Source organism: Lactuca virosa, chromosome 5, assembly GCF_052849685.1.
Source record: "Lactuca virosa cultivar CGN04683 chromosome 5, Lactuca_virosa_CGN04683_v6, whole genome shotgun sequence".
NCBI lineage: Eukaryota > Viridiplantae > Streptophyta > Magnoliopsida > Asterales > Asteraceae > Lactuca > Lactuca virosa.
Genome location: NC_136430.1, coordinates 216,864,014 through 216,872,567, shown reverse-complemented (window position 1 = coordinate 216,872,567; position 8,554 = coordinate 216,864,014). Strand labels below are relative to the sequence as shown.

Genomic DNA, 8,554 nt, shown 5'->3' with positions numbered 1-8,554 from the left:
ACTTGGTAAGTTTTAGGCTTGCTGCAACACCACAGTCACTCCCACGCACATGTTGGTCATGTCTTGAATAAATATAGTTGATCAGGCTATATTGACCCTAGACATGATTACATAACTGCCCAGGTTTAACCGTAGTGTCCAACATCCAAATAGTTTTGTCTTGTTCTACTTATGGCTCTGGTTCTGTTATGTATGTATACTTGTATACTTCTTATAAAATACTTATATTTTAAAAGTATACTTTTAATTCAGAGCACTTCAGCTCCTTAGTGTTTATAGTTGTATACCATGTAAGGTTCGGTATACTTAGTTCACTATAAACAAGAGCTCTGATACCAATCTGTCACACCCCCAAACCGGAACGGCGGAAACGTTCGGGGATGGATGACGTCATGTATAGTATCACAACAACTGTATCATAGAAATCATAGTAAACACGACCAAACATTGAATACATATATGAAAAAGGTTTACATCTGTTTACTTCTTGTTTGTATACATCAAAAGTATGAGCAAAATATAAAGACGTGACTCTACTTTACTTAGTCTTCTCAAAACTCCAGGTGGTACCTATCTATTGATTTCCTGAGAATACAAGCAATTTTGAAAGAGTATTCGCATAAAGCTGGTGAGTTCATAAACATGTTTTTGTAATAAAAACCTATCATTGAATTTGAAAAATGTTTGTATGCTTCCCAAGAAAATCCAATATTTTCTAACCTATATGTTTGAATATTGTATGCCGAAGTAGTGTATAACATATCAGTTCGTATGCCTTGTTACCACCAATATGTATAGCATATTCTGTTTGAAAAACCCTGACTATCACCAGTATGTATAGTAGTTTCTTTACTTAAAATAAAACTAATGAAGAATGAAATCCCGTAAACAAAAATTAATTAATACTGTTGTGAGTCGTATAACCATGCTTGATATGACCTAGAGACCTTTACAACGTTCTTTAAGTGTTGGTTAAATGACATTTGTCACCTCAGGCATGCCTGACTAACTGTAGCTACCAGTTCAGGTGTGGGATTGTCAATCCCGAATAGATCTATTCACAAATCTCACGCTCTCCCTCCAGGAGACTTTGGTTATACTATGATAGGATTTAATTCTGTGCACCTAAGGGTACAGTTTTGAAGTAGAGCCTCACAATGTTGTACAATCTAGTTTACATGTAATTCTAAAGTGTTTTCTTGTATTAGAATCCGTTGGATGCGGTATACGATAATAATCATACTTAAATAATTATTAAATGTTGTACCCTTGAAATATGTATATCATAAACTAAATCTGTCGCAGTTTATATGTTTTCCTGTGTATGCAATCTGAATCAGTAAAAGCTATGTATTGAATTCCCCAAACTATACCTATTATAGTTTGTTTGAAATGTTATGTAATTGATTTGTATCTCGTTCTAGATATTATGCAGTTAAATTCCCAAAAAGTGTCCCTTATGCTCAACACAGTACAAAAGGGATAAAGTATGGAAATATTTTATAAAACGTGGAAATAATTGGACTGTATCAATTCCATAAATTTAAAACTTGTGAAAATCATTTGTGTTTGGCTTGTATTCCCCCCCCCCCCCTAAAAACATTAAAATTCATAAAAGCATAGGGGTATGAATTCACTGTTGTTGTGTGGAAATGTCGACTGGAAACGAAGATCCTCGGTTTGTTGTATGTGTCACCTAACAGAATCCTAATATAAATAAATACATATATGTATCTAAATTAGCGATTTCGTTAGATAAAGTTTTAGAAAAACACTTGCTTTCGGTTAAGGAATGTTACCGTGACTTGATCGAATCGAGGAAAGTGGGTTTTCGGCCAAGAAGCACCACTTAAGAAGTGTGTACGGCCGTGAACGGAGTTTGTGGTCACCAGGAGAGTTTACGGTCGACAGGTTGTTTACGGCCGTGAACAAGGGTTTACGGTCTTTGAAGATTGGCCGTAAACAGGTTTACGGCCTTTGAAGATTGGCCGTAAACTCAAGAACAAGGGCGTTTGTTTTTGCGTAAAACGTGCTGCAGACGCTTCCAATCGACCCCAAGTGATGATTTTTGCTGTTTTTCGGAAGAAAAGAGGCGTTTTAGGAGTTTACGGTCAGAGATTTTAGAGAGAGAATGAGAGAGTTTCCGGTCAAAAGTGTTCAAATGAGGTTGGGGGTCTGATATTTATAGGGGATTTTGTGGTCGGTGGGTGGGGTCCACCCGACGCTGGCCGCAAACGAGTTTACGGCCGTAAATAGGTTTACGGCCGTGAACTCCAGTCAGGCCGTGACCATGTTGTTTTTCGAGAATAATTCGAGTTTCGCGCGGTTTTGGTTCCGACTCGCATATATAAATTTAATTATATAAAACCAGATGATTTCCCATATCAAAAATTCGACAGAAGGTTAGTAAAACCCAAATTTTATTAACGGAAATCAAATAACAGAAACGGAAAAAGTTTCGAGTTGTCACAATATAATTATTTATTTAAAAAAAACAATAAGGGCAAAATGGTCATTTTAAGTTGGTATGGGACTTAAAACGAAATAGAAACAAACCAAAAGCCATAGGGACCATTCGTGTAGTTTATCCTTTTTTAATATTGTGTTGAAAAATTAGATCAAAATGTTGTAGAGAATTCCATAAATACCTATATTTGAATGGAATAGCTGAAAGGATGAACATAATGTTGAATTAGAGGAGAAAGAGTTTAAGACTACATTTATGTCTACCAAAGATGTTTTGGGAAAATTCAGTTACACCACTTGGAGTGAACATTTGTATAGACCACACTGCACAAAGGGGTCGACCGTGGACCGGACCTATGCAGGCTTATTGGGTCAGGGTTAGATTTGTACGTTTGAATGTCTATTTTAGATTTAAAATTTCATTCTTTTTTAATGTTCTAGTTAGATAAAAAAGTTATGATTTCTTATATAAAATATATATAAAAATTAATGAAAAGTTGAAAACATTTAGCTTTTATATCCCGACTTCGGATGACCGTAAGTTATTGAATATAAAGTCACAAACAACAAAATTATTATCCAAAATCATATACAAACTCTAAACTACACGTTGGAAAATGCCGCATGCTAAAACGACTTCAAATGAATGATATATGAATGTTTTATAATTTTAACATAATAAAAATACAAAAACTATTTGAAAAACTGGAAAACTCGAGCTTTGATATCCCGACTTCGAGGGACTATAAGTCATAGAATATAAAATCAAAAACGAAAAAATTATAGTCCAAAATCATGTAAAAACTCTAAACTACATGCTAGAAAAATCCACATGCCAATCCGACTTTAAAAAAAATGAGATTTTCATTTTTTTTTAATTTTAATAGAATACAATATACACACACAAAAAAAAGTTGAATGAGATTTGATCTTTTAAAAATTCAGTCAAAACCGGTTTTGTACACGAATCTAGATGAACCAATTTTGTTTTGTATCCAAACCTTTTTCTCATGATACAATGAATTGCGAACCAACCCTAATCTAATAAATCGTACATGTCCATGCCGAGTTCCCAAGTTCCCGGTCTAGTCCGGTCCGGAGGTCCAAATGCTCACCCCTAGTTAGTTAGCATAGTAGCTTACTTAGTCAACCATGGACCCTTAATCACATAGGCTTCAAGATTCTAAAGGAAGAATGAGAAGACCAATATGTATCTTTGACATACTTGAAAGTTTATATTCTATCTATTATATCATATCAGGATTAAGGTTACTAATGAAGACTAGACTAAGGCAAAGGCGACAAAGTGTACCTTCATTGGGTATGAGTTGGATGTTATGCGATATGATTTATAGGATGATTAGATAGAATTTTCATGAGAAGCGGGGATATCATGTTCAAAGAGAATGTCCTCTATAAAGGTACCCTTGGAGAAAATCTTGAAGGAAAGAAGAAACCACACGAGAAATATTAATTTCTATTTAATTCGATTACAAAGAATGACACTGCATGACCTGTCTGTACTCTAGAGATATGTGAGCTTTAGGAAGAAATAGGAGCTACGATGAGTATGAGGAATTTGGAGATAGTGGGAGCATAGAGGATAACTGGTTTTAGAAAGTGAAGCGATGAATGACGTAAAATGAAACCCCAACTAGCATAAGATCTACTATAGAAAGAGGAACTCCAATTAGATATTCTCCAACAATAGTTTACATGTCGAATGTGGAGACAAAATATTATCTAAAGGCCTTGCGTATGAAAGACTCCATACAGTGGAAGAATGTAATGGTGGACGAGTTAAGCTTACTTGAAAATAACCAAAGTTGGTCCTTCGTCAAGCTACCAACAGGGAATGAAGGACTACAAAAGATGTGGGTATTCAAGGTCAAAGACTAAGATGGACATGATCAAGAAGTACAAGGCCAAATTAGTGGTCTTTGGTAATGTGCTTCAAAAGGTCTATATTTAGAGCAACTAGATGTAAAGATTGCATTCTTGCATTGAGACCTTGATGAAGATATTTACATGGCACAACAAAAAGGTTTTCAGATAGCTAGTAAAGAAAATATGATGGGCAAGTCAAAGAAAAATCTATATGGATTGAAACAAGCTCAAAGGTAATTGTACCTTAAATTTTATAGTATTATGTAGATGAATTACTATGTCAGTTGTTAGATGGTTCTTTGTTGCTTCCTAAAGAAGTTTAGTTCCTCGTAGATCATCCTTAGATTGAGTGTTGATGACATGTTGGTAGTTGGATCAAGCATACATGAGTTCAACAAATTGAAGAAGTAGTATTTCAAAAAGTTAAAGATAAAGGACTTAGGAGCTACCAAAGAGATTCTATACATGAGCATAGTCAAAGACAGTTGCTGGTATTCTAAAGCGTTCCCAACAAAAGTATACCAGGAAAGTCATGGAGAAATTATGCATGACAAATGTTAAGGCCAAAAGCACACGTTTGGGGACTCTTCTGATATTTTCAAAGAAGCAATCCCAAAGAAGGATGCAAACAAATAAGAACTGAATAAAGTTCCTTATGTCACAACAATTGGTAGTTTGATGTATGTTATGGTATATACTATGCCATATGTTGCTCTTGTAGTGAGATTTATTAGTTGATTCTTGTCAAATCTAGGAAAGAAGCATCGGGAAGGAGTCAAGTGGTTTCTATGCTAGTTGAAAGGCACTCTTCTGGTTGCTTTATATTTCAATAAAAACAACACATATGTAGATTTTGGGAGGTTGGGTAGATTCAAAGAAAATAACACAATTTATGGGTTCACTATTGTGGGTACATCCATCAGCCGAATGTCCAAATTACAAAAGATTGTTGCTCCATCAATTATAAAAGTATAATATATGGCAATTATAGAAGCTGCCACATAGCTTATATGATAGCTTATATGGTTGAAGAACTCCGAATCAGAGTTGGGCAAGAAACAATATAACTATGTCCTACGTTGTGATAATCAAAATGCAGTTAACATGGAGAAGAATCTACAGTGTCATAGCATTCTGAAAACCAAAGTGCAGTTTAGCGGTTCTGGAGTAGTTAGTTTTCTAGAAATGGCAAGGCCATTTGAAAAGGTTTTTTGAAAAATGACTAAATGGTAAAACTCAACATGTCATTTTTTTTTAAGTGCGATATAATCAAATAAATCTAATATTTTTTTGTACATAGCAATAATGGTCTGATTAATAAAAAAACATCAAATGGTGTCGTTCCATTAGAAAATTTTAAATATCACTTTGGTTGCTACGGTTACCAAAATATAGTAACATTTATGTAATTTGTCCACTATTTTATTATTCAATCTCAAAATACATGCACCCATTATTTGTTTGAGTTTCTTACCGTTAGCAACGGTCACTCTTCTAATCAATTCAAATTGAAATAAGACTAAGAAGAATATGAGCGTTTTGTAACGGTCTAAAAACTACATATTTATAGTAACATATTCTTGGTCAATCTGCATACTTTTGTCATTACACTCCTCCCCTCCCCTCTTGAATTCCTTATCTTCAAAGTATACTCTTTCACTTTCTAATTTGTTCTCTATATCATCATTTTCGTAATTCCTTCAAGTAGTTTCTCTTTGCTTAGATGTAGCTTTGTTGATGATTACTTTATTCAAGACAACTTGTTGACAACCATATGATTGTTTCATATAGCCTCCAGACCTATAAATCCATTTAAGCTCTTCTTAGCTTATTTGATTTCCTTTTTCAGAAAGAAAAAAACATGTATTTGGCTACCTTAAGTGTAAATCTTCCTAAATTTATTGCAATCGACATAACTTGGATCGACAAATCCTGCGATGAGGAAGGGAATTGAATTTGCAAGGGCTCAGAAAGTCTCTAAAGAAATTGGTGAGTATAGTTATCTTGTATAGTCATACCCATGATAACCTCAAGCTACTCGAAATTTTTTGGTATTGTGGTCGATTGAAATGCCAAAGCCGACCATAATCTGATTCTACATTTGGATTCCGTTTACATGGCTCCTGATTCCTATTCTTTCTGTACAAAGTTAGGGATCTTCTTGTTGTAAACAACAATTTCATAAAAAGCAATCTTACTTGAAATGTCTAAGCTTCAAATAACAACCTTTCTTGCTTTGATTCGGATTCTGATAGCAACAGTGAGCCAGTCATGATCTGCGAGATGCCCTCCTGGACCCGTACAAAATCGAATAATCTTTTTGAATGCTGATCGTTACACATCTATTTTCTGTTTCAGGTAAAATCATTACCATCAAAAACAATAGGTTCTTCTAGAAATGACATCGACTCAGTCCAGCAGGTCTCGATAGCATACCTGCTCCTGCTGAAGGTATAAAACTCATTGGTGGAGATATAGAAAATATATCTGATGATGATCATGCAAATCTCTATCATCTGAATATTGGAGAAGAGTACCTGAAGATTAATGTTGGAGGACTGATCGATGGCAGCAACTGAGTAACCTGGGGAAAAATCCAAATTTCTTATGGATCCCATAAGCAACCCTCAAATATATATACAAGTCTTTTTCAAAAATCTTGAAGTGAAGTATGCAGTTGTCAACAAGTAATATGCTTTCTTCTGTTCCACGATCAATATACTGCAAAAAGAGAACATTATATCAGCTTGAGATGGATGCTTTCCGATATATTGTCAATGTGTCATGGTACTGTTCTATTCTTGCATGTGCTTTGATGTATATAATTTCATAGAACATTTTAAAGCTCCAAGATTTCCATATTTAGAATAGTTAAAAAGACAACTAAATACTTCGCTTATAATATTTTATAATCTTCAAAAATACTCGGACATAAAAGATAAACATAGTTTCCTATAAATTTTGAATCTCGAAAGATACGTAACCTAAATAAAAGCAGTCGAGAAAAAGACATGGGACTAGTTAAAAGAAGAGGTGAGAAATTGATACCTTAGAACCGCCGGATTTGATGTTTATGTTCAGAATTCACCGAGAGACAGATGGACGAGGAAGGATGCGCACATGAGGATGTAATGATGTTTGATTATATGTTTTATAAGTGTAGAAATTATTTAGCTCTGAGGATGCGTATTTGTTAATGGAAGTCTTCATTTAATAAATCCATTTTTTTCTCTCTTTGTTATGACTTGAATTGGTAAGGCTATCATTAGAGATATTTGAAGAAAAAGAAGAAACATACCAGGTGTTCGACAAAATGCCTATTCGAAATTTGGGTATTAAATGCCTATTTGAAATCTGGGTATTGGGTATTTGTAACTGATAGAAGCCAATTAGAGGAGGCTAATCTCCCAAGAATTTAAGAGAGAAGACAAGGACTTGAAGCAATTTTCTGTTTTGTTTTTTCCTTCAACGAAAGTTACAGGGAACTAAATATGCAAACATACCACTACTACCACTAACTAAGAACATGCATGCAAAATAAAGTAATGGGTTCCTAATAAAATGTATTAACTCTTTGACTAATTAAAAACAACGTGGCCTAGCTGGTGTTCGTATCAATACTCCCGCCCTAAAAAATGGCCTTGTCCTCAATAGACTCGGGAATTCCATGAAGTCTAACGACTTCCTTTAGAAACACATTAGCCACCGTAACCGTTGTATAGGGATGCTTGAGGGGTACAAAGTGGGCATACTTACTCAAACGATCGACCACAATAAAAATTACCGTGTATCCTTCCGATCGAGGAAGCCCATCAATGAAATCCATGGTACCACACCTTGTTCGGTAATTCTAAAGGATGTAACAACCCACCCGGCGCCATGGTCGAGTAATTCTGCCGTTGACACGTGTCGCATTCCGCCACCCTCCTTGCTACATCTCCTTTCATTCCTTTCCAATAGACCTCCCTCGAGAGCCGCTGATAAGTCTTTTTGAACACCCGAATGCCCTCCCACTGCGCTAGCATGAAATTCTTTGAAGATAGCTGGTATCCAAGCCGAGTTACTTGGTATCACCAGTCGCCCCTTAAACAACAACAGATTTCGTATCAGCGTATAACCCGCCATGGTTTCACCACTTAAGAGTCGTTGTCGGATAGCACTCAATTCTTCATTTTCTCCAACCTCCTTCCATAACCCCTCC

The 8,554-nt window shown here is 35.3% G+C and overlaps 2 long non-coding RNA genes across 2 annotated transcripts; one reads left to right on the top strand and one right to left on the bottom strand.

Moving 5' to 3' along the window:
• Positions 1–6,023: 6,023 nt before the first annotated feature.
• On the bottom strand, positions 6,024–6,976 carry LOC145116143 (uncharacterized). Its single transcript, XR_013711890.1, has 3 exons — positions 6,552–6,976; positions 6,229–6,483; positions 6,024–6,153 (listed from the first exon to the last, which is right to left on the bottom strand). It is a non-coding gene; the product is annotated as an uncharacterized LOC145116143 (long non-coding RNA).
• On the top strand, positions 6,147–7,197 carry LOC145116142 (uncharacterized). The gene is made up of 2 exons (XR_013711889.1): positions 6,147–6,342; positions 6,712–7,197. It is a non-coding gene; the product is annotated as an uncharacterized LOC145116142 (long non-coding RNA).
• The last annotated feature ends 1,357 nt before the right edge of the window (positions 7,198–8,554 follow it).